The following is a 23,573-nucleotide window of genomic DNA, read 5'->3' as shown; positions in this document are numbered from 1 at the left end:
TCAAATTACTCTGTCCATGTTTGCAAGTCTGAACACGTTGAGATTTGTTCCGCTAGTATAATCAAAGCCAATATTATTTGGTTCCAGCCACGTATCAAAGACTTCCTGTTCTCAATAAGGTTAAAAATCAAACCGGATTATATCTTTCCCAGAGATTATTAAAGACCTTGGTTTGTTAGGTGTGATGAATTGCGTTTTATAACAATTAAAGGACTTGATTTGTTAGGTGTGATGAATTGCGTTTTATAACAATTAAAGGACTGGATTTGTTAGGTGTGATGGATTGTGTTTTGTAAAAATTAATTCTTATGGCTACTAGTTCACACTTTTGATTAGAAACGCTAGACTCAATGTTTGTAGATGAAAGAGAACTATTGGGATTTTCAAAGAGCTCATACAATATGCATGTCAAGAACCTTTTCAATGTACAAAATTAGCAAAAGCGTTAGGAACACCCACAGTTTACAGACTTGTTGATTTTTACACAGTTTGGATTTAATTTTATAAAAGTAAATTGCTGAATTTTTCACTCAAATGACACGAGAATTTAGTATCATGGACACGATTTGAGCTGGAAATGTTCAAATTTTATTTCTCCATTTTTAATGTTTAGAATGCTTAACGAAGGTATTTCTAGTGGTCAGCAAAAATTTGAATGTCAGTTGTCGAAGTACATGAGAGATACAGAGCTCAAAATTCTGTAAACAAGGCTTGTGTCATGTTTTTGTTTACATAGGTTAAAAATACAAGTAAAGCTTTGTTTAAAGCAGATCTTTTAATTTACAAGTTAATTTTGAACACAATCAAATAGTTTCTAGTGTTTAGCAAATCTCATTTTCTTTTGAACATGCTATTTTCTATAAAGCAATCTACATGTAAACACAAACATAACATGAGCCTTGTTTACATAATAAAGAATTGCGAGTGCTGTATCTCAAAAACTGATATTCAAATTTTAGTTGACCATTAGAAATACTTTAGTTAAACATTGTAAACAATAAAACTGAAAAAAAATGTGAAAAGTTTCAGCTCAAATCGTGTCCATGCCCGTTTAAACCAGATAGTTAAGCAGAAAGAGAATTGATTGCTAGCGCCCTTGAGCAATAGCATATACGTTAAGTGTTTTGGCAGCTAATGCGCATGCTTGGGTGTCATAGTGTGGCATTCTGGGAGTTATATAAAACAGTAGTCTCGAATTTTATTTTACAGTCAAATGATGAAAATATTTTACACGAGTAATAAGTATGTGTTAAAACAAATTTACAGGTACATTGTAGCTATCTGATTTTCATTTTGCGGGTGAGTTATATAGAACAAGGGTTTCACGTATTGATAATTCACATGTAGACTGGTCCCCGCCACTCAATGATCACTCCTTTTGTGGTCCCCAAATCGAGTGATCAATGAGTGGCGGGGGTACCAGACTATGGTTACAAATAGTTAAAATATCTTTATTTGTTTTACATGATGAAATCATTGATAAAGCTTACACGTGTAATGTTTTGAATACCATGTTGAGCATCTGGATATTAAGAACCGGGTCAAAGATTTAAAACGCCATTTTGGAATATACATGTATACACAATATTCACTCTCAGCGATCGTTTCACTCAGGTACTTGGCTTTGTTGGTCGTATTCAAGACCTGGTTGTAGATAATGTAGTTTCCCTGGATGATTTTCCTTTTCCGTGAATGCGAATGACCTCGCATATGATTGATAGTGTCTTGTTCAAGTCCCTTTTGGGAATTTTCACTCATATGGAGACGTCACCAAGACCGGTGAAGGGCTTCAAATTTAGGCTTATGCTCGGCGCTTACGGCCATTGCGCAGTGAGGGTTCTTTAGCGTACCACACCTACTGTGTCACGGGACATCCGTTTTTAAGGTCATCTCCGAGGACCCGTGACATTCACACCTGATGCCGAGCGCTTGGCGATGGAGCCGTCACTACCTGTTTTAACGACCTAGGGCTGTCGCGGTCATCGCAGAGGTTTTGTTCGCATTTGTTAAAGTTGAATGTCATGATCCAATTACTATCCTTTGTACATGTAATACAATGTGGGCTAATTATATACACTATCGCGACTTCTTAAACTATTATTCATGGAATGTTTTATCTTTCTGTGATAGAAACTGCAATGCAAACCAACTGTTACATTAAATTCCCACACATTACTTGCAGAAAATAAAGGTCTTTATAAAACTCTATAAATTCAAAGTAATTTAAATTACTATATGAATTCAATAGTTAATTAAACATTTCTTACGACCTCTGCTTGCATAGTAGATAATAGATATGGTGCTAGCACTCTAATCTTTTTGAAAAGATATGCTTGTTGTAGATAATGTTCACAACTGAATTCCCAAAGCCCACAATAACTGAAGTTATTTGTAGTTTAAATCCCGTGGTGATTTGGATTAGAATAGGTCCTCAGTACCCCTTGCTTGTCGTAAGAGGCGACAGAATGGGGCGGTCCTTCGGATGAGACCGCAAAATCAGAGGTCCAGTGTTACAGTAGGTGTGGCACGATAAAGATCCCTCCCTGCTCAAAGGCCGTAAACGCCGAACGTAGGCCTAAATTTTGCAGCCCTTCACCGGCAATGGTGACGTCTCCGTATGAATGAAAAGTTATCGAGAGAGACGTTAAACAATTATATACAATCAATCAAAACAAAATTAGTTGAATACCAATTGTTATACTTTCGTGGTTAATCAGCACCAAAAATTAAGCGATTGTGATCGTAGTCGTTAAACGTCAAGTGATAATTATTATCGTGTTTATCAAAACCATGAAATAAATTGATCCTAGAAGTACACTTTCTATAGAAAAGGAAAGAACCAAAGAGTAGCAATCCGTGAATTTGCAATGCCAAGGCAGAACGCCGACCATAAGCAAAACACAAGGCTTTCCACATTAAACACAACAAATAAAACGCTCTCTCAGAAAGATGACAACTATACCAAGGAAGGAAATAGTACGTATTCAAATATTTACATTCCAGAAATCTTTTCGCTTTTATTTCTTTTGAAATTGACATTGGCTGTTTCGTTTAACATAGCGAATGGGTCAACCATATGATATTTTAGTACTTAAATCTAGTTTATATTTTAAAACAATCCATAAAAATATAAATATAAACAATAAGATGTCTTTCTTTGTTGTTTCATCGGATGAAGGTAGCAATCACTACGGGAAAAAATTACATATCACGCTTACGCGGTTATGAATTTTTTCTGCAATGCTAGCTATCTTCATCACCCGATGAAACTACAATGAAAACATTTTATTGTTTAATCATATTCCATAAATTGAGGAATTTACTGTTCTTCGGTCACCGCGTCGACCGTCACGGTATATTGCAGGGAATAAGTATTATGATATACCTACATTTGTATATGACGAATATCGTTTCCAATACACCGATATGTAATAGATACTGAAGGGTTTCTCGGTATGGGACACCCTACATCATATCTCAATAGCCTTTTAAATGGTTTTAAAAATAAAGTCAAAATCATAAAATATCAAGATGCGGTGTAATGTATTTTCAAATCGCTTCAAAAAATTGAAATCAATATTATATTAATAAGAATTTACACTTCGTCATGAAAGCTATACAATTAGCGGCAAATATGGTACAAGAGAAGATAAATGTGGCGATGAACTTGGGAACCAGCAGACTTTAATGATTTTGAGAATTCTCGACTAATTTAGGAATAGTGCAATGCAAATATGGAAAATCTCTTTAAGTATTGTTAAAAGGCAATACTTGAAATAAATTTTGTTATGCCTTAAAATAAGGCTCTATTCAATTACATGTACTGATGAAATCTAGATAAGTAATACAGACGAACTGGCACAGTAACTGACACTACAGTCCGTGAAAGATGCCTTCGTATATAATTATCATTGATGAGTTATCTCCCTTTGGAGATGACGTCAAGTAAGGCTATTTTGACGCAGTGGTGGATTGCTTACTGTGATTAGTAACAATAAGGAAATTACATGTGTTACGTATTATTCTGTGAAATGGTTCAGGACATTGCTTACAACTTTAGTGTTAGAAGTCAGATAGCTGTTTCAATGTACTTATTTCTAAAGGATATAAAATTCAGAAAACTACACCGAAACCTTTCACCATTGCACTTTATTCATTCTATTCGCTCAAACCACAATAGAAGTGGCACATGAGGTACAATACGGAGATTCGTGTATCAATACAAGTAACGTTACACAGCTACCGAGTTATCGAAGCTGTGCGTCACGCTTTTAACGGCTGCTCAATTAAAATATACACACGATTTATCTCTAAAACATGGATCCTTGACTAGATGTCACACTAACTCTGTTCGACATACCTGTAAACGTGACATAGATGGAATAAAAAACGAGGACGATAGAATTACTATAGTACTGTAATTCAAGGTACACTTTATGATTAAATTGTAACAAAACAAAAAATATCTAAAACACCCCAGAAGAACACGTTTACCGCTCTAAAATCCTTTGTCTAAGATGTAAATTCATTTGATTGATTGATTGTATCTTGCTTAACGTCTCGCTCGAAAAAATTTCACTCATACATGTATGTAGACGTCACCAAGACCGGTGAAGGGCTTCAAATTTAGGCTTATGCTCGGCGCTTACGGCCATTGAGCAGTGAGGGTTCTTTAGCGTGTCATACCTACTGTGACACGGTATATCCGTTTTTAAGGTCATCTCCGAGGACCCGTGACATTTACACCTGATGCCGAGCGTTTGGCGATGGAACTGTCACTACCTGTTTTAACGACTTATGTCTGTCGCGGCCGGCATTCGAATCCCGGGCCTTCCGCATGGTAAATTCATTTGAAGCTAATATGCAAGACACTCCCATCCCTCAAAGCAAGTTTTAAAATGAGAGCTGTAAAGAACAATTCTTTTGGCCATGTTTTACTAGATATTCATAAAATTCACATACAATTCCGGAAAAAATCACAAAAATTCATGCAAAATAAACCCTTGTCAAATGAACCCCAAACCCTTCATAACGTGTCCTCTGGTGAGAGAATGCAGACCCTTATCCATTTGCAAAACAAAAAGGAGACGTTAGTCGACATCAAGTTTTGATTAGGAAGCGCTCTTATGACGTAACAAAATCGAGCAACCAAGAACGATAATCATGAAGCGATTTTCTATATCTAGTAACTCTGTGCATTGGTTTATTTATGTTAAAAACATTAATATTTTTGTTTGATATTTTCAATGAGGGGTTCGAGTCACAAATATTCAGAGGGGGAAATCCCGTGGGGATCCGGGTTAGAATACGTCCTCAGCATTGCTTGTCGTAAGAGGCGACTAAATGGGGCGGTCCTTCGGATGAGACCGCAAAAACCCAGGTCATGTGTCACAGCAGGTGTGGCACGAAAAAGATCCCTCCCTGCTCAATGGCCATAAGCGCCGAGCATAGGCCTAAATTTTGCAGCCCTTCACCGGCAGTGATGACGTTTCCATATGAATGAAAAATTCTCGAGAGGGACGTAAAACAATATTCAATCAATCAGAGGGGAAAACTATTACCACAGTATGTCTTATATAACCTATTATGTGTATGACTCACAGGACCACAGGAACTGGAGAGATAGCAGAAGAATGTTAAAAAAACTACAGGGATAGGACAAAATCCGAGATCTCAGGGCCGTAAATTAACCTTCAATTTGGAGGAGGCAGGAAATTAGGCGGGGGTCTAGGGGCCGCCCCGGCCCCCAGACGCTGAGCACATTTTGTGCACACTGAACACGTTTCGTGCAAAATCCTTGATTCTAGGGCCTTCTAAGATGTTACTTGACTAACTCATTCTAAAAGAAAGATTTGGAATGCTTTTTAAGGGAGGTATCATGTTCTTAGTTATTGGAAACAACATAAATTCTAATGAACTTTAAATTTTAATTTTTTTTGGCTCAAAAGTTGGAGGAGGCAGCTGCCTCCTCCGCCTCCATGTAATTTACGGCCCTGGATCTACAGAGACATTAGAACCGATGTACGATGTGAGAAAACCACAGGGACAAGGGGTAAGGTAACAGAGAAATTGAGAAAACCAAAAGAGAGAGTTGAGGCAGAATGATAATGTGAGAGATCTACAGGGACAGGGAAGGCAACAGCATTATGTGAGATAACTGAAGGGTTAGGATGGGCGGTTAAAGGAAGAGTCGTGGTGCTATTAATTTGAAAGAATACCACGTATTAATCACACTGTGTATATCGTGCAACATCTCAATGAGATGTAGACTATACATGTATGTAGGAGTCCGTGTATAATGAATTGTAGATGTATGGAGTTTGTAATATGTAAGGAACTGCTGGGAAGTCTTACTCCAAAGTTCAGAGGAACATGTGGTTCTGGAAGGCAATCATCCTCCAGGTCGTGTACTAATTGTTAAAACCCGACTATTTGGGGATAGTATACTCAAAATGTAACATTATTATCATACAAGGTAAAAATCAAGCTATGTTCGTGAAGTCAAATTCACTAAATTGTATACAGGTTATAAATTACACAATTTTTTATCTGTTATCTAACATGTAGGTCTAATTCGAGAATTTTTCATATAAATGTATAATGGGACGTCATCAGCTTTTAGTGAAGTTTTGACTATGCATGGTGCGCAAGATCGTAGCAGCAAGGGTTCTTCATTGTACCAACGGCTAATATGACATATCTCCGGTCTGAAGCTCATATCGAAAAGACCCTTTTTAATTTGGGAAACGGAAGGTATCTAAGTTAAACGTCTCAAGTTTCACGCGGCCGATGAGATCAAGAATCGAATCAGGATTTCTCCCTCCCCCGTTACTACCGATTTAGCATCTGATGAAAGTGTTTAGTTCTACATAATTATGATGCTATACATGTAAGTTTGACAATAATTACATATTCAAATTAAATTACCATCAAAATGTTAGAAATGTTTTTTATTTAAGCACAGAAAAATTCACTATGAAAAGTGAAGATAACGAACAGTGATCGATCTCATAAATCCTATAAGCAATACAAAATAGATAGTTGGGCAAACACGGGCCCCTAGACACACCAATGGTGGGATCGGGTGCCGAGGGGAATAACCATCCCCTGTCGACCGGTCACACATGCCGTGAGCCCTATATCTTGATCAGGTAAACGGAGTTATCCGTAGTCAAAATCGGTGTGCCACGAACGGTCTAACAATCAATATGAAACACGTCAGACAGCATTTGACCCAATGATAGGTTGTATTGGCAAACTAGATCGTTATAACGACCATAGAGTTTGCGAACTGCTGACTTTAAACGAGACTGTTGAAACCCTATTACCATCAACTTGTTTGTCAGTAGTTTGCCTCGATTTCAAAATTGACCATACACAGAACAAGCTCTTTTGTATCGAATCATTTGAGAGATATAAACGCATATGCAGGTGATAATGGAACATTGCTACATAAATATGGGAAGTTGACGATGAAGAAGCTGAAATCATCCCGTTTGTCATACAATTGAGCTGTTTGTTTGCCGTTAATATCTACTGGTACTCTCTATGGATACCCATTTCCGACCGTATCCGAGGTTGAACTCACGACCTGTAGAACCGATTTGGGTTAGAATAGTCCTCAGTACTCCTTGCTTGTCGTAAGAGGAGACTAAATGACCTCAAAAAGACCGAGGTCCCGTGCCACAGCACATCCCTCCTTACTTGTACTCAAAGGCCGTAAGTGCCGAGCATAGACCTAAATTTTGCAGCCCTTCATCTGCAATGGTAACGTCTCCATATGAGTGAACAATTCTCGAGTGAGACATTATACAAACCAGAACCAAATCTCCTAACAGCGTATGACCAGCGCGCTAGACCGCTCAACATCTAAGCAAGTCGTTCAACTACGATGGGATTTTCGCCATGCAGTCACACGCTACACGGTCATTGAGAATGGAAATGGGATGTACATTCATTTGACCAAACAAGAATCCCTCTGCGTTTGAAATTTATGTGCTTTATTAAATATTTCGACATGTAGTTGATTGTATACTATTAGTATATTAGTACCAGTATTTTATTTTTATTATGATGGTAGTTGTCTAGCCGAGTCACCCTGTTCCGTAACCAGAAGAGCTAAAATTGTGTACATCCATGAGTAATAAGATTGCGCCAGTTCTTGATGATATATGGCATTTTGTAATCATGCAGTATGGTACTTGTATAATCTTATAGTTTGGAGATCTGGGACCGTGCGAACATTAACTTATGTCACTAAACAAATGTGTTACTTTGGTGTTCCTTGCAACAGTTGTCATACCTAAACATCAACGTCAACAGTTGTCATACCTAAACATCAACGCCAAGCTTACCCTGGAGTATCTAAACCGGAAATTGATATCTTTTTAGACAACTGATGTGTTGATAATAAACGCTCATCGCTACGCTAGGTGCTTAATGATATGATATTGAGACAGAAATATATTGGGAAATCTTAAATTCGGTGGTGCATAGGTTAACCTACATATCATTATAAAGGCAGTCTATGATATTTGAAGAGTGATTCAAGTCTTTTAAGGAGAGGAGGCTGAAGATAAATAAAGCTAGTAAGGCTACGAAATCAAACCACTTTCTATGCATTACATTCCCTGAATCAGTGCCGTATTCATTTGAACATTTGACTTGTTATAGCCCTGAACTTTCTGGTCGCATTTCGCATAGGAATCCACAAATTTCCCTTGCGTACTTTTTGGCCGGGTTGCACGAAGTGCAAATCCGGTCTATAGTATGGTGAAGGGCGGGCGGGCGGTTGGGGAAATTTTGTGAAATGAACTCCTCCTACAGTTTTTAATGTACAACCTTGAAACTTTGCAGAAAGTAAGTATATATATTGAAGTTATGCACTAGGTTTTTTGAAGTCTGACCTTTGTCGAATATGGGCGCTACAGCAAAAAGTTGTTACTAAAAATAGAGTTCAACTTGAAAAAGGTAAATGAGATTATCTTTTGTGGTTAAATTTAGTTGCACTACCTCTGAGGAAAAATTCAATTATATATGAATGTCAAATTTTCTGGGCATGAGTTGTAAATTTGCAATATAAATAGAGAAATTCTGTTTCTTTATCATATAATCATATACAATTCAAGCACCTGAAGTTATTGTTCATTTTAGTTATTATTACTTAATATTACATATATCAGCAGTGCTCCAAGTTGCGAGTAAATCGGTTGCATTTGCGACCAGAAAATAAATTTTGCGACTAGAGATTATAATTAAGTCGCATTTTCGCAAGTGAAGAAAATTTGGGCAACCAGTAAAATTTTAGAATCGGGATCGGAAGTCTGAATAAATATTTTTAGTCTCGGTCAAAACAATCAAGATGGCGGGAAAACGAGGTTTAGAGCACTTTGGATTTATCAATAGTAAAAAACAGAAGCCTCAACCTTGTACATGTAACAAAGAAATTCAAGAATCACACGGGGAAAGTTCTGCATCAAAAGATGGCGTAGCAATGTCTAAAGAGAAATGCAAAAGTAAAGGAAGAACCCCAGTCCTGAAATGGCGGAGGAAATTTTCGTGATGGCAAAATGTTTTGCAGAATTTGTGAGGCCAATAAGCCAGCAACGTCCACAATTTCTAGACATCCATTGCCCTATTTCGCCACGACCGAGTGTACATCTTTCAAACCTGGAAATGTGACTATTCACGGTAACAGTAAGAGACATGTCGTTGTCCGTGACTGCATTATTAGCAGTAAGTCGAGCGGGGCAACAGATAACTACCACCAAATAAATCCCTACCCAAATTATTTACTCTAAATATTGCAACCCGGCCAATTGAGTCTTTGACCCATTTTTAAACAACTGTATGACTAAACTGGTTATCTCGTTTTCTTCCCTACTTTCTTTTAGCGACACTGCTTTGGATTTCTCGAGAATGGATTTACATGTAAGTATGTTTTACTCAAATTTTGATTCCTTAAATAAAAGAGGTTCGCACCTGAGATTTGGAGTAATGTCAATTGGTTGGGAAGTGTATTTTTTATTTCTGTATTGAAGGAGAATTAGAAAATCTAAAAGAAAAACTGGGGTCGCAACGCTTGTTATTGAGCTACAGTGTTCTAAACATGACCCTTTTGCACTTAAAATTTATTCATTTAAACTTGATTTGTCTGTTGTTGTCAACACAGCATAAGCAACACAAATCAATCATTACATGAAATAGATACTTAATAATGTCTTCTAACACTACATATAAAGTTTAATAATGTTGTGATGGAAATGAATAATGACCTTTTTGCACTTGAGATACGAAAAAAATTCATATCTTTGAGAGTTTAAAATGACATATTAGGAGTAATGTCAATTTCTAAATTTTCATATAATTTTCAAGGTCTTGTCTTAAAATTTGAAATGGAATTTCAAAAAGTGGGGGTTGAGACCAATTTTTGAAATTATTGGCAAAAATACTTTATTTTTATACAAAATTTCGAGTAAATAAATTAAAATTTTTTTTTAAGAATCTGTGTTCTGTTTGGAAAAATATATCAACCAAATTTATAAATTACAACATTTGAACTAGTTCCAAGTCTCAACTACTTGTATCATAAATTATAAAACTGAAATACACGTACAGGAGTATAAAAATAGAAGATATATTGGATGAAACAGAAGTACCACGCAGATTTAGAACTTTTTGATTAATCAATCCTTTCTCCACCAAATATAGTCCCTGTAAAACCCTTTCAAAATTTGAATCGACACAATTTTTTTCAACTGGATAGGGTTCAGTAATAGATGTGTAATATGTGTGCACCAATGGGATCAGTATTGAACCAGTTAATACTTAGTTGTAGCATCCTGCGCAGTTGTGCTGAAAAGCACAGGACCTAACTTCCTTAAGTTTGAGATTTGTTCGAGAAATCCAATACAGGACAGTATTACATCTAGTGGCGGGTGGGTGGGGGTTCACCAGCACTGAAATATGCGTGCGTGAAACCAAGCAATTATTTACGATAGAACTCGATGCGTTTTGGATAGTTTAGCATTCGAGTGGACTGTTAAAATCACAGGTATTGTAATTGTACGGAATCAAGTAATACATCAGATCAAGTAAACCACCCATTGTGTGTAGAGATACATCAGTAACCATACAAAGGTTACTTAACACATGTACGTAGTTAAAGAGTTCTTTCTAGCTAAACTTCATGACAAACTTCAGCGAAAGAAAGTTCTTCGTATGATCAATTCATAAACTAAGGCAAACTTTTATTAATTAGGATGTTGTCTGGCACATTTCATACCAATTGTTAGACCTTCCTTTTAAACACATTCTAACTAGGGATTACTTTGATTACGTTTATCTGATTAAGATGAACGATTCACGGCTGGTTATGACCTGTCAAACATGGGATATTTACTCGTCCTTGGCACATGATCCCACCTCTGGTGTTTCCAGGGGTTCGGATTTGCTATGCTCTCGATTTTGTTTGCTTTATAAGATTTATGAGATTGATCACTGTTCGTTATCTTCACTTTTTTATACTTGATTCTGTATTATTAAAACCATTAATCTTTCGTATTGTTTCATAATACCTGATATCAAACTGAAGAAAAGAAATTAGGATAATCGAAGGTACACTTTTACTCCCCTTTTCTGTTGTTGCCCACTGTATTTTCAAGAATTTTGTGGAAGGGAAAATATGATAGGATACTACAGTGAAGTAGTTGAGAAATAGAAAATTTCATTGTGAATTGTTATGAAATCAGCTATGGCATCATAAACAGATGGATGTTTCTGCTTTTTGCCAGTGTTGTAGTAGAATACATACATTTTAGCTTTAAAATAACAAAGTATACGCATGACTAACAATTAAACCATGCATAACAATCATGGCCTAATGTGTAAAGTACCTCAAACGTTATGCGGGCGACGGCTGTGGAAATTAGGGGCATATTGTTTGACCTCTCCTTTTGTCCAAAACATAAAACTTCCTAAGAAGTTAGAGAATTAATATTTAGCAAAATGATAGAAATATATAAGAGTTTTAATAGATTCTTTCTCTCAACCAAGTTTGTAGGGGAGATAAAAGTTACTTGAAATTGAAAGGGGTCGGGACCTGTATTAACATTAATTGCATTGGTATTCATTCATTAAAATGAATCGGGATCGGTATCAACATTCCATCGATATATACATGTATACATTGAAATGAATCGGGTTAGATATTACCATTGCATCGATATATGCATTGAAACGAATCGGGGTCGGCATCAGCATTCAGGCGGGTATTTGGAAAAACTGACGCGCTCCTGATTCAAATCGTTATTTCCTCTCTGTTGCTATATTAGAAATTGAATGACGTCAATATTTTCTTATATGATAATGCCATTATAATTATTGATGGGAAAGGTTTCACAATGAATTTGTTGCTGCTAATAATATCTGACATTAATTTGATCATCGCTTAGTTTGGTTGTAAGATATTGATGTTCATACGTGTGTGTATGTCACTACGCGGTTCTGATGTAAACAATTTTGATCAGTGCGTTATGAATAATTTTGAACTTGTTGAATTATATATAATAAAAAAAAAAAAGAAGAAGAGAGCACCGAGTATTTGATTGAGTGGTAATTTCATGGATATTCCTGCAATACCATTTGAACAAGGTAGGGACATCTATATTTTGATACAAGGCATAATATGTTTCTGCTGGGGAAACTGTTCAGTCACACATTCAGTACGCCTGCCCACTTTGAGAGTTATATAAAAAGTATCATTAAAGATACCGTAGAATAACATAAAATAAAAATAAAAAATTCACAATTCAGTTTGAATGGAAGGTAACCTTTTCTAAGACTACTCTTAGATATATTTTTTTTCATTCTAGTATTGAAAGAAGTTCTGTATTATATAAATTTGATTACTAAATCCCCTTCAATTCACACATTGATTCCAATGAAAAAGATGTGAATAAAGTTGTAATTTTCAAATACTTTCATACGCTCGTATCTTTTTGTTTTTGTTTTCGTCCGTCTGTCTGTTAAAGTGTTTGTGTCCGGGTCATATTTTTTACACTGTGAGGTCGAGGACAATCAAACCTAGCTCAAGACCATAAACTGAGAATATTCTTAAATCTAAATTTCAAATCCATCTAACTTTTGAAATAATTTTCATAAACAAATGAGATTTTCAGTATATGTTTGCATTTGATTTTTGTTAATAAACCTGCAGTTATTTTTTTTAAACACCTGTGCTTAGATGAGTCTTAAGATATAACTTAACAAAATTTTGACTTGAGTCTATTCTCAATTTACGGTCTCTGGGCCTGGTCAGCTGATACATCATGGGGGAAATCTGTGTCGTGACCCAAAATTAGGTCACTGTGACCTCTTGGATTTTATGGCTATGCATAATTACTCAAATTGCGTCCGGTTCACATCTTTAACACTGTTCGACCATGGTCATCAAACTTTGTCAGCTGATGCATCTTCGAGGAAAGTATTTCGTGACCGAACATTAAGTCATCGTGGTCCGATTTTGGAATTTTATGTTTATACACAGTCAAATTGTGTCTGGGTCATATATTGTACACTGGATGACCTTAGGCCATCAAACCTGGTCTGCTGATAGAGAAAATCAGGTATACTACTGTGTATTATTATAATGTAGTTGCAAATAACAGCGTCACAGGTTGTGATTTCCGAGTATACAAAATACTACAACACCATAGATCCTTTTTCTTGTAAAAACAAATGACATATATACTAACAAATGTCTATATAGCAGTCGTCTGATATTTCCATTATCACCTGCACATGGTGTTTATGTCTCTCAACTGATTCGATACGAAAGAACTTGTTCTGCATGAAAAACTAGTTGATATGACAGGGGTTTCAACAATCTCGTTTGAAGTCAGCATTCAATGCTGTCTGACGTGTTTCATACAAATTGTTAAGCCGTTCTTTACACACTGAGTTTGACTACGGATAACTCCGTTTATCTGATCAAGATAAAGGGCTCACTGTGGGTGTGATCGGTCGACAGGGGATGCTTACTCATGCCTAGGCATCTGATCCAACCTCTGGTATGACCAGGGGTCCATGTTTACCCAACTCTTAATTTTGTATTTCTTATAGGTTATCAGACTGATCACTGTTCGTTATCTTCACCTTTTCATGTGATCAGGAATTGTGATTTTCTCTGATTGATTATGATGGATCTTTTCTGGTGTGTTCTTCAGAGTGAGTTCACCTCAATATTAACTTTGTAATGTTAATTCGGGACAACCATGGAATTCTTGACATTTTAACGACCAATCAACAGGCACATTTTAAAGCATGTTCATGTATAAGTCATTTGTAAATAAGTAAAATGGTGGACAGTAGGTTCGTCACTGTCAAGGAGACTGAACTCCAACTAACTTCGTAAATACAAGGAGAAACGTGATGATCACCTCAGCTGTAAAATTGTGAAGTTGCTATCTGAAAGCGAAAAGTGAAACGTTTGAAGATTTTGACGTGGCATCTTTAGATTCAGCGTTGTCAAAATTATCTGCCAAAGTTCGACAAAAGAACAGTATAAAATGAGTATTGATTGACTGAATATTGTTTAGCGTCCCTCTGAAGAATTTTTCACTTATATGGAGACGTCACCATTGCCGGTGAAGGGCAGCAAAATTTAGGCCTATGCTCGGCGCTTACGGTCTTTGAGCGGAGGAGGGGGGCTTTCATCGTGACACACCTGCTGTGACACTGGGTCTCGGTTTTAGCAGTATCATTCTACAAGCAAGGGGTACTGAGGACCTATTCTAACCTGGATCCCCACGGGTTTATAAAAAGAGTAATCTGGTAGCCATATGATATGACATGAAAAGATCCCTTCAGTTTCCATTGGTATTGATATCGTTAATAGGGATTTAAAGAATCAAACATTGTGATGCTGCGTGTTAAAGAATTGAATCGTAGAGTTAAATTTTAAAGTGAAATTAACTTTCATAAAATGTAGGAATATTTTGTTATAAGGTTTTTAAATAATTTTTATGAACCTCATGGTTTTTTGGACGACGCGGGCGTGAGAACACAAGTGACGTAAAGTTGGGAGATTTTGTAGCAACCAAAGACAGCGAAGAAAAAGTACATATTTACATGTACATGATGAAAAACGAATTCACATAAAACCATCGAAATGATAGAAATACAGCTGAATGGAGAATGTATGCAGAACCAGGTAACATGGCAAATGTTTTTAAATCATAGGCTACTTTATAATGTGTGCTTTCACAAATCCAATTAATGTCTTTCATTTTTTCAGATGACCATATTTGTCCTGTTAAAACTAAGTCTTTCAAGTTTTATCAGGAATCCCCAGTGCTCATCTTTTTTTCAACGCCCAAAAAAGAACAACATCCCTTTAAGTCAAAATATATTCGAGGTATGATGAAGAGGATTATTGAAAATATTGGGCTTTCGAAGACATAATCAAATCATCCATTACGTGCAACAGCAGTCAACATCCTACATAAACACAGATTACCAGCAGGTATATTAAGAAAGTGACAAAATACAAGGCCGGCTCAAGCCTCCAAAATATTCAGGTAGGTTATTTTTCTCTTACTATTTGCAGTATCTGCATTATTAATCAACAAATACTAAAGAAAACTAAGCCATTACCAATGTTTATATAATAGTGAAAATCTTAAAGTGAATAGTCTAGCTACATGTACCCTCGGAGTCGCCAGTCAGTAGTGCACATGCACCAATGGACCTTAAAAAAATTCTGATGATTTTGATAATGAATTTTATTATCAAATTGTTTGATGTATCAATTCTGAAAGTCTTGAACTTCTGTCGACAACTGTACTTGATGAAAAGGGAAATATTTGTGAAAATGAGTCACGTAAACAAATCACTCATTTCAGTGCATTAATCTAAAACATTACCTCAAATTCAATATGCCATTGATGACCTTACCAAACATCCATCCACTATCACATGTAAATACATCGTAAACAAATGGAGAATATATGTTCATTTTTTGACATTTTATTACGTTTAGAGTTTCTAAGTTTTTACTGTTGAAATATTGTTAACGGTGAACATGTTTTGTTTCATTTTTGAAGGAATAAATAAAAATGTGGAAACTGTTGTAGAATTCCTGGTCATTTAATAAAGGAGTTATTGACTTTGATGAAGTCTACAACCTCGGTCAACCAATACCTGACCAGGTTTGTATACACGCGAGTATAGCCTCAACAAACGTCAATAATTGTATTGACCGGCATGATAGCACAATAGGAAGACAATGTAATATGCCTGTGGATGAGACATCAAAACCTGAGGTCACGATGGGAGCTGACACGGTAAAATAAACACCGAAGTCTCGTGTCCTATGCGGAAGGTTGTCACGGTAGAGAAACTTTCCACTGACTGACACCTTTAAACCCGAATATGAAATAAAACACTCTACCATATGAATATTCCGAAGAGTGGTGACACAACGAATGATATCGAAAGCAAGATTTGTTTACACCATTTAGTTAATCAATCAATTAATGCATTCGATTCCAATTTGATTTAAAAAGAAAGAGGTGAAGACGGTGGAAATTTACCATTAGTAAAATCTATAAATGTTTGCTTTAAAAAGGAAAGTATGGATTTTCCATAGTGGCAATTGTGTCTAATGAAAGGGGGAAATTTTTGTCAACTAAGGAATTATTATCGAGACAAACGGACTTTGTACATGTACAGTACCTGAGAAATATTAATGAAAAAAATTATAATATCTAGCAGAAAGTATTCCAATTTCATGTAGGAAAATTTGAAAAATATATATATGGGATTTCTAAAAAAAAAAAAAAAAAAAAGAAGAAAAAAGTTGATGAAATTATATCATATACATATAGCATGTCAAACTTTGCAATAGTTGATCTTTTTCATTTGTATTGTATATTTTCAAGTTTTATTGTATAATTTTTCGTTTGTATTATGTATTTTCTATTTTTGTTGTGAATAATGTTCCGTTTCTATTGTATATTTTCCATTTGTATTGCGAAAATTTTCATTTGTATTGTATAATTTTTCATTTGTATTCAATAATTTTTCATTTGCATTGTATCCGAGGTACTGTTTATTTTGATTTATTACGAAGGATTTCCTATATTAGTCAAGTTAGCCTGTATATCGTGTTTAAAACTAGCGAGATGTTCCGGATGTTCAAACTCAAGATAAACTGGTTTCCGTTTTTACTTTGTTTTACGTCCCGTCGAGAATTTATCACTCACTCATATTGAGACATGACCTGCTGTAGGTCAAATACCACAAATTTAGAGCTCAGGCGTCTCAAGACAGTCCCGGATATCCAACCATTTACTGCCTCCCCCTCCCCTGCTCTAAATTTTTGGATCCGACACTTTTTAAACACGAGGTTAATAAGCAATGTCACTATTTACAGTAGACGTACCCGTACATAAGCGATCAATTTTTCGAGGGAGAACTCAACGCCATTGCATTTAGCAAATACATGTTCGGAACTTTCCCACGAAATAAGACTCCTGGACTTGACCTCGTGTAAACCATCGGGAACACCTCGAACATTACCCAATTCAATATATTAACGATAGCTTAAGATTAAGCCAATGAAATCCTTTGTAACAAACCAAAATAAACAATCCATCGGATACAATACAACTGACAAATGAAGAAGATTAAATATTGCAACATAGAAGCATGCCATATCATTTTTGAAAATAGATTTCCCCACAGTAACTAAATTCTTATCTCCACAGGGAAATAATCTTCTATCCTAAAATGTTTTTAATAGTGCAGGATTTTTGATCATTCGCATGATTTATTGACATCCTACAATATATTGCTGGTGATGTCTTTACATGAGTGAAGAAGAGAGAAGTGGGACGTAAAATAATACAAACCAAGCAACAAACAAACCAAACCAAGCAACAAACAAGCCTAGCAACAAACAAACCAAGCAACAAACAAACCAAGCAACAGGCAAGCCTAACAACAAACAAACCAAGCAACAAACAAGCCTAGCAACAAACAAACCAAGCAACAAACAAGTCAAGCAACAAACAAACCAAACCAAGCAACAAACAAGCCTAGCAACAAACAAACCAAGCAACAGACAAGCCTAACAACAAACAAACCAAGCAACAAACAAGCCTAGCAACAAACAAACCAAGCAACAGACAAGCCTAGCAACAAACAAACCAAGCAACAAACAAACCTAGCAACAAACAAACCAAGCAACAGACAAGCCTAACAACAAACAAACCAAGCAACAAACAAGCCTAGCAACAAACAAACCAAGCAACAGACAAGCCTAGCAACAAACAAACCAAGCAACAAACAAGCCTAGCAACAAACAAACCACGCAACAGACAAGCCTAGCAACAAACAAACCAAGCAACAAACAAGCCTAGCAACAAACAAACCCAGCAACAAACAAACCTAGCAACAAACAAACCAAGCAACAAACAAACCAAGCAACAAACAAACCTAGCAACAAACAAGCCAAGCAACAGACAAACCTAGCAACAAACAAGCCAAGCAACAAACAAACATATTTATTAATGAAAACCCGCAATAGAATGGTTTGGTTTTTTTTAAAAATAGTCATATGCATAAAAAATGATTTAAGTGAATGTTATCACATAAACGGAAGTGAAAGTATGGTATCTGCTTGTACATGATAAAGATAATTAACTAGTTATCCAAAGCCATTTTCACCCAAAAAAATGAACGTGTACTTTAACCTTTTAAATACTTCAGATGTATTTTACTTAGACATGCCGTAAGGGAACTGGTACATCCAATGTTGGGACTCATTCATTTAATATCGCCTACTAGTATCTGAATGACACTTCAACAATCCCAGTTTATAAACATAGGCCAAATGATATTTGGTCACGGATAATCCATGTCGTACGGTAGATTCCTATAGGAGTTTTTACCCCTCTCCCAAATGTTTGAATTTGATTTTTTATCCGGCATCGATCTTAATTTTAATCTCGTCCCTTATGACTCGAAATATGTTTTTCTAATTCCGTCTTCCAGTGGCCTTGACTTTGGTTCTATGACCTTGGATCAGGATCATGAATACATAACATACATATAGGCAACCTTGGGTACAAGTACATGTATGAGCTTTTAATTTCATTATAAAGTTATGACTGAGATGAAAACGTCACACGTCGTAGAGGGTGATCACAGCTAACAGACGATACTACACTACACGCATTTACTGTACGGCATCATAATCAAATAACAATTTTTAAACTTTTCTATATTCATTTTTAGAGATACGTCGAAACAATTATATCAGTGGATGAATACAGACTGTGTATTGTAAAGTAGTGTTTGACGTCACCAGAAACTGAGAAAGCTAAAACAGGTATAAGGTTCATGGATTATTCATATACATGTAATCTTAAATACCGCATTTCAAAATAAGCAAATAGGCTTGTGCTTGAACCATAGCTTTTTTGTTGCCAATTTAATATTTTCTCCATAGATTTGTATTTTAAAGTAACTGGGCTTTATGAGCAAATATTTCTATCGAAATTAGCATCCGGTTTTAGTACCACCTGTCTGTGTACTGTGTCTGTGTTCCACTCTCATGTGACACCATAGATTTTTATAAAGTCTGTATTTGATTAAACTTTGTGTATGATAGAAATATACCTTTCTGAGGGATTTTATCTACAGAATATGATGAGGAAGAAAAAAAGGTAAACTATTTGACCAAAAAAAAAAAAATGCTTAATTTGTTGGATCTCAGCCAATCAGAAAGCTCGGAATTATTCCATCATATAATGTCATAAATCATATAACGTAAAATAAGTAAATTTTGCTATTTTGACATATGTTTAAAAAATGTTTCTATGGTAAAATGATTTTAACATGTTCAAGAAGAAAATTCTAAGTATTCAGTATGAATTTTCTATGGATGCTGAAACATAACAAATATGAAAGTTATATTTGATATGGTAAACATTATAATGGAAAATTATCATCAGCGCAAAAAAAAAAACGGTAGTTATTACATATAAGAAAATAGGCAATAACAATGATATCTAATATTCCATTGTTATAATGAAAACTAATACTTTGTATCTACATTATTGAGTACATAAATCAATAAAATTGTATTTTGTATTACAATTCAACGTGTTAATTTGATCATATGTTCTATGAACAGCGTATTTCTCGCTTATTGATACCTGATAGTGAAAATTAGTGTATGGTCGGTAAAACGTAATTTTTGGCATAATTGCGAATAGTGTAATAAAGCTGTGTCATAGATCGTAGAATTGGTTTTCACAATTTACAATGCAGACTCCCACGGGTGACCTACATCCCAACCAACACACTGATACTAATAACCCAGCTCAACAGACCTCAGTAACCTACAACCTTTGAGGTCACTAAGTACATAATTAATGCTACACTGTACCAGCTATTTTCTTAGCTGCATTTACATATTTCTTATCATTTTGAGCTAAACTGATTAATTGTTAAACAATAAAATCTTAGCTTATCTGATTTAGAATTAAGCTTTGCAATCTGTATGTGACCCAGCCCTAATCTTTATCCAATTGAAGGACATGTCGTCTTCCAAGGGAACACAACTGATAAAATGGTTGCGATGTTTGAAAGTCTTTTCAAGAACTAACCACTGCACCAGAAAGACCAACACGTTTCATGACAGTTCTCTTATTTAAATGTAATGGCAGGGGTTTATGTTGGGAAAAATCTTTAAAGCATTTCATTACAAGTGTACAATAATGTTCAAATCACCATGTATGAATATGTAAGTTAAAGTTAGTTTAAATCATGGCCCCCAGATTAAGGCTGAGTCACAGAAAAAGTTTAAAGTTTTATTTAGAAAAATATATAAGTATAAAATATTAGAAATACGAAGTGCGTATACATTTCTTCAAAGTTATCAAAATATCCTCATCAAGCATACTTATTCGAACAATATCCCCCTATAGTCAGGGTATAAACTACGAAACTACATTTGATTTGCAAATATGCTATATCCAAAACCTTACGTGTAGATATATTTAATATGACTTAGTATTCAACCACTAAAGAGTTCATGTATGCAGATAAAAACAAATGCGCTACTCGTGTTAGTGATGTGGCCATGGCCTTTTGTTTCTACATGTAATCTCTGAAGCATATGTTTATTTTATTCATGTTTTTTAAACCTGCCATGTGAAGATTAAAATAAATTCCATACTCAGTCAGTAACTGCCATTTTTTAGTCTTTAAATACCATCAGTAAATGAGTTATTTTCCTTTTTATGTTTACATTGGATTCAAAATGGTGGCCAGCTCATTTACACAGCTCAGAGTGCGGTCACTTGGATAAGACGGCAAAAGCTGATGCCCCGTGTCATAGCAGTTGTGGCACGATAAAGATCCCTCCCTGCTCAAAGGTTGTAAGCGCCGACCATAGGCCTAACTTTTCCAACCCTTCATCGGTAATGGTGACGTCTCCATATGAGTGAAAAATTCTTGAGTGGGACGTTAAACAATACACAATGAATTAACCAATCGGTGGAAAAAATTAATCTGAACAAATACAATGCCCTGATTGCTAAAACGTGTAAGCTTCATCTCAATTTGTACGACACTATTGAAACACACTACATGTATGTGTTGGACAAGAAAAATAAGTTTTCCTGGGGAGAACGTTAACGTAGCTCTTTTTAATTTACTCGTAAATTGTAAACTATTTTGGGTTTTATTTCTAACTGTTAGAAGAATAGTAAATGTAGATTTGCAATCAATGATATATCGAAAATATTCCATATTGAATAAATACTATACGAGAACAAAACCATAGTAAGATGTATTTAAAGCAGTCAGATATATTCGATACACATTGTGTCTTTACACGAACATAGATATGCATATGCATACAAGAAGAACACTATTTTCTTGCAAGGTCGGGGATAGGTTAACAGCAAACCCACTATAGACTCTCTCTCTCTCTCTCTCTCTCTCTCTCTCTCTCTCTCTATATATATATATATATATATAATCCATATAGAAAGAGTTGATATCACACAGTCAAAATAATTAAATAAAAAAACAGGAAAATATGCAGTTCCAAAATATATTCAAAGCACTTAAACAAAAAAAAGCAGGAACATATTCAGTTCCAAAATATTTTCAAATCACTTAAATAAAAAAGCAGGAAAATATGCAGTTCCAAAATATATTCAAATCACTTATATATATATAAAATATATATTTTGGAATCGCAGATTTTCCTGCTTTTTGATTTAATTATATACATGTATATACATCCTTCGTATTTTCTTATGGTCTGTACCATTGTGTAACTACATTTTTATATCTTCTTGTTTAAATTACATACTATACTCCTTATTACAACATGCGCTTTGATGCAAATAAGGACATCATGAGAAACGAGTGAAAGACACATAGCATCCCGTGGCTGGTTCCACTTATTTAGTACACTGTTGTTATGTAGGGCTGTCTGCATCAGCAAAACCATAGCATGACTCTGATAGGCTAAGTCTCATGTTTAGATAACTGATTCAATGAGAAATAAATCGGATAAAATATACTATGAACTCTGGCAATAATAAAATGTAGCATTCTTCTACATTTACTGTACATCACGTGCTACATTTACTGTCCATCACGTGCGATAGTGTGGTTTTTTCCACACAATGTTCCGGTTTAGATTTAAAATAAATCATCGGCAAACGTACCTAATTTTAGTAAAATGAATTCCGAGTGAATTTTTAATTCCTTTTTTTCCATTAGTTTTTGTAATAAAAAGGGTAATCTAAAAATGCGATATCTTATACGTAGATATGCAAAATTCACTTTAGAATGAAATGTGACGTAACATTTTCCAAATTACATAGATATACACACACAAATTCAACATGTAAATCGTATTGTTACATATTTCTGGATTCTATTTGACGACTTAATACTTGTAATTAAATGAAGACTGCCTAACTTAATTCTTTAATCCATCATAAATGAACACTATAAGAAATGCACAAATTCTCACATTTCTCATCATGTGCACGCTTTCCTATGACTACATGTACACATATGTTTGTATGTCAATCACATACGTGTTCTCAATCAATGCAATACTATATTCCTTTCATTATATAAACTTCACCATTATCGGCGTCTATTACTTTGACAAGAGCCCCATACCTGATAAAGATTGAATTACCAAGAATGGCACATTTTCCTTCTCTTTCTTTGATTGGTTTTTATTTCAAGCATAGAAAAGAAATGAGTTTTCTCTGTTTCACAACAAGCAATTGTCCATACACTCTATCTTCAATGGAATAACGTGTCCAAAGACTTTCATTTATTTAATTATACGGAACTTCCAAGAAGAATGATAAAAGCAGACGGCAATTCCTTAGTTGCAATTCTTGAACATCTTTAAGATAAAATTTAATAACAGTGTGTTCTTTTACAGCTTTTGTTGGAATGTGTTAATATAAAGGGATCCTGCTGTGGGAAGTTGATATGCTTAATTTAACTGTCATTTTTCATTC

The 23,573-nt window shown here is 35.2% G+C and overlaps 1 protein-coding gene across 1 annotated transcript in view; it reads right to left on the bottom strand.

The window, feature by feature from the left end:
* Positions 1–23,573, bottom strand: part of LOC125653238 (metabotropic glutamate receptor 6-like) — a 68,406-nt gene that overhangs the window by 42,452 nt on the left and 2,381 nt on the right. The window lies entirely within an intron of this gene.

This window comes from Ostrea edulis, chromosome 7 (assembly GCF_947568905.1).
Source record: "Ostrea edulis chromosome 7, xbOstEdul1.1, whole genome shotgun sequence".
Classification (NCBI taxonomy): domain Eukaryota; kingdom Metazoa; phylum Mollusca; class Bivalvia; order Ostreida; family Ostreidae; genus Ostrea; species Ostrea edulis.
This window is presented reverse-complemented; position numbering and strand designations above follow the sequence as displayed.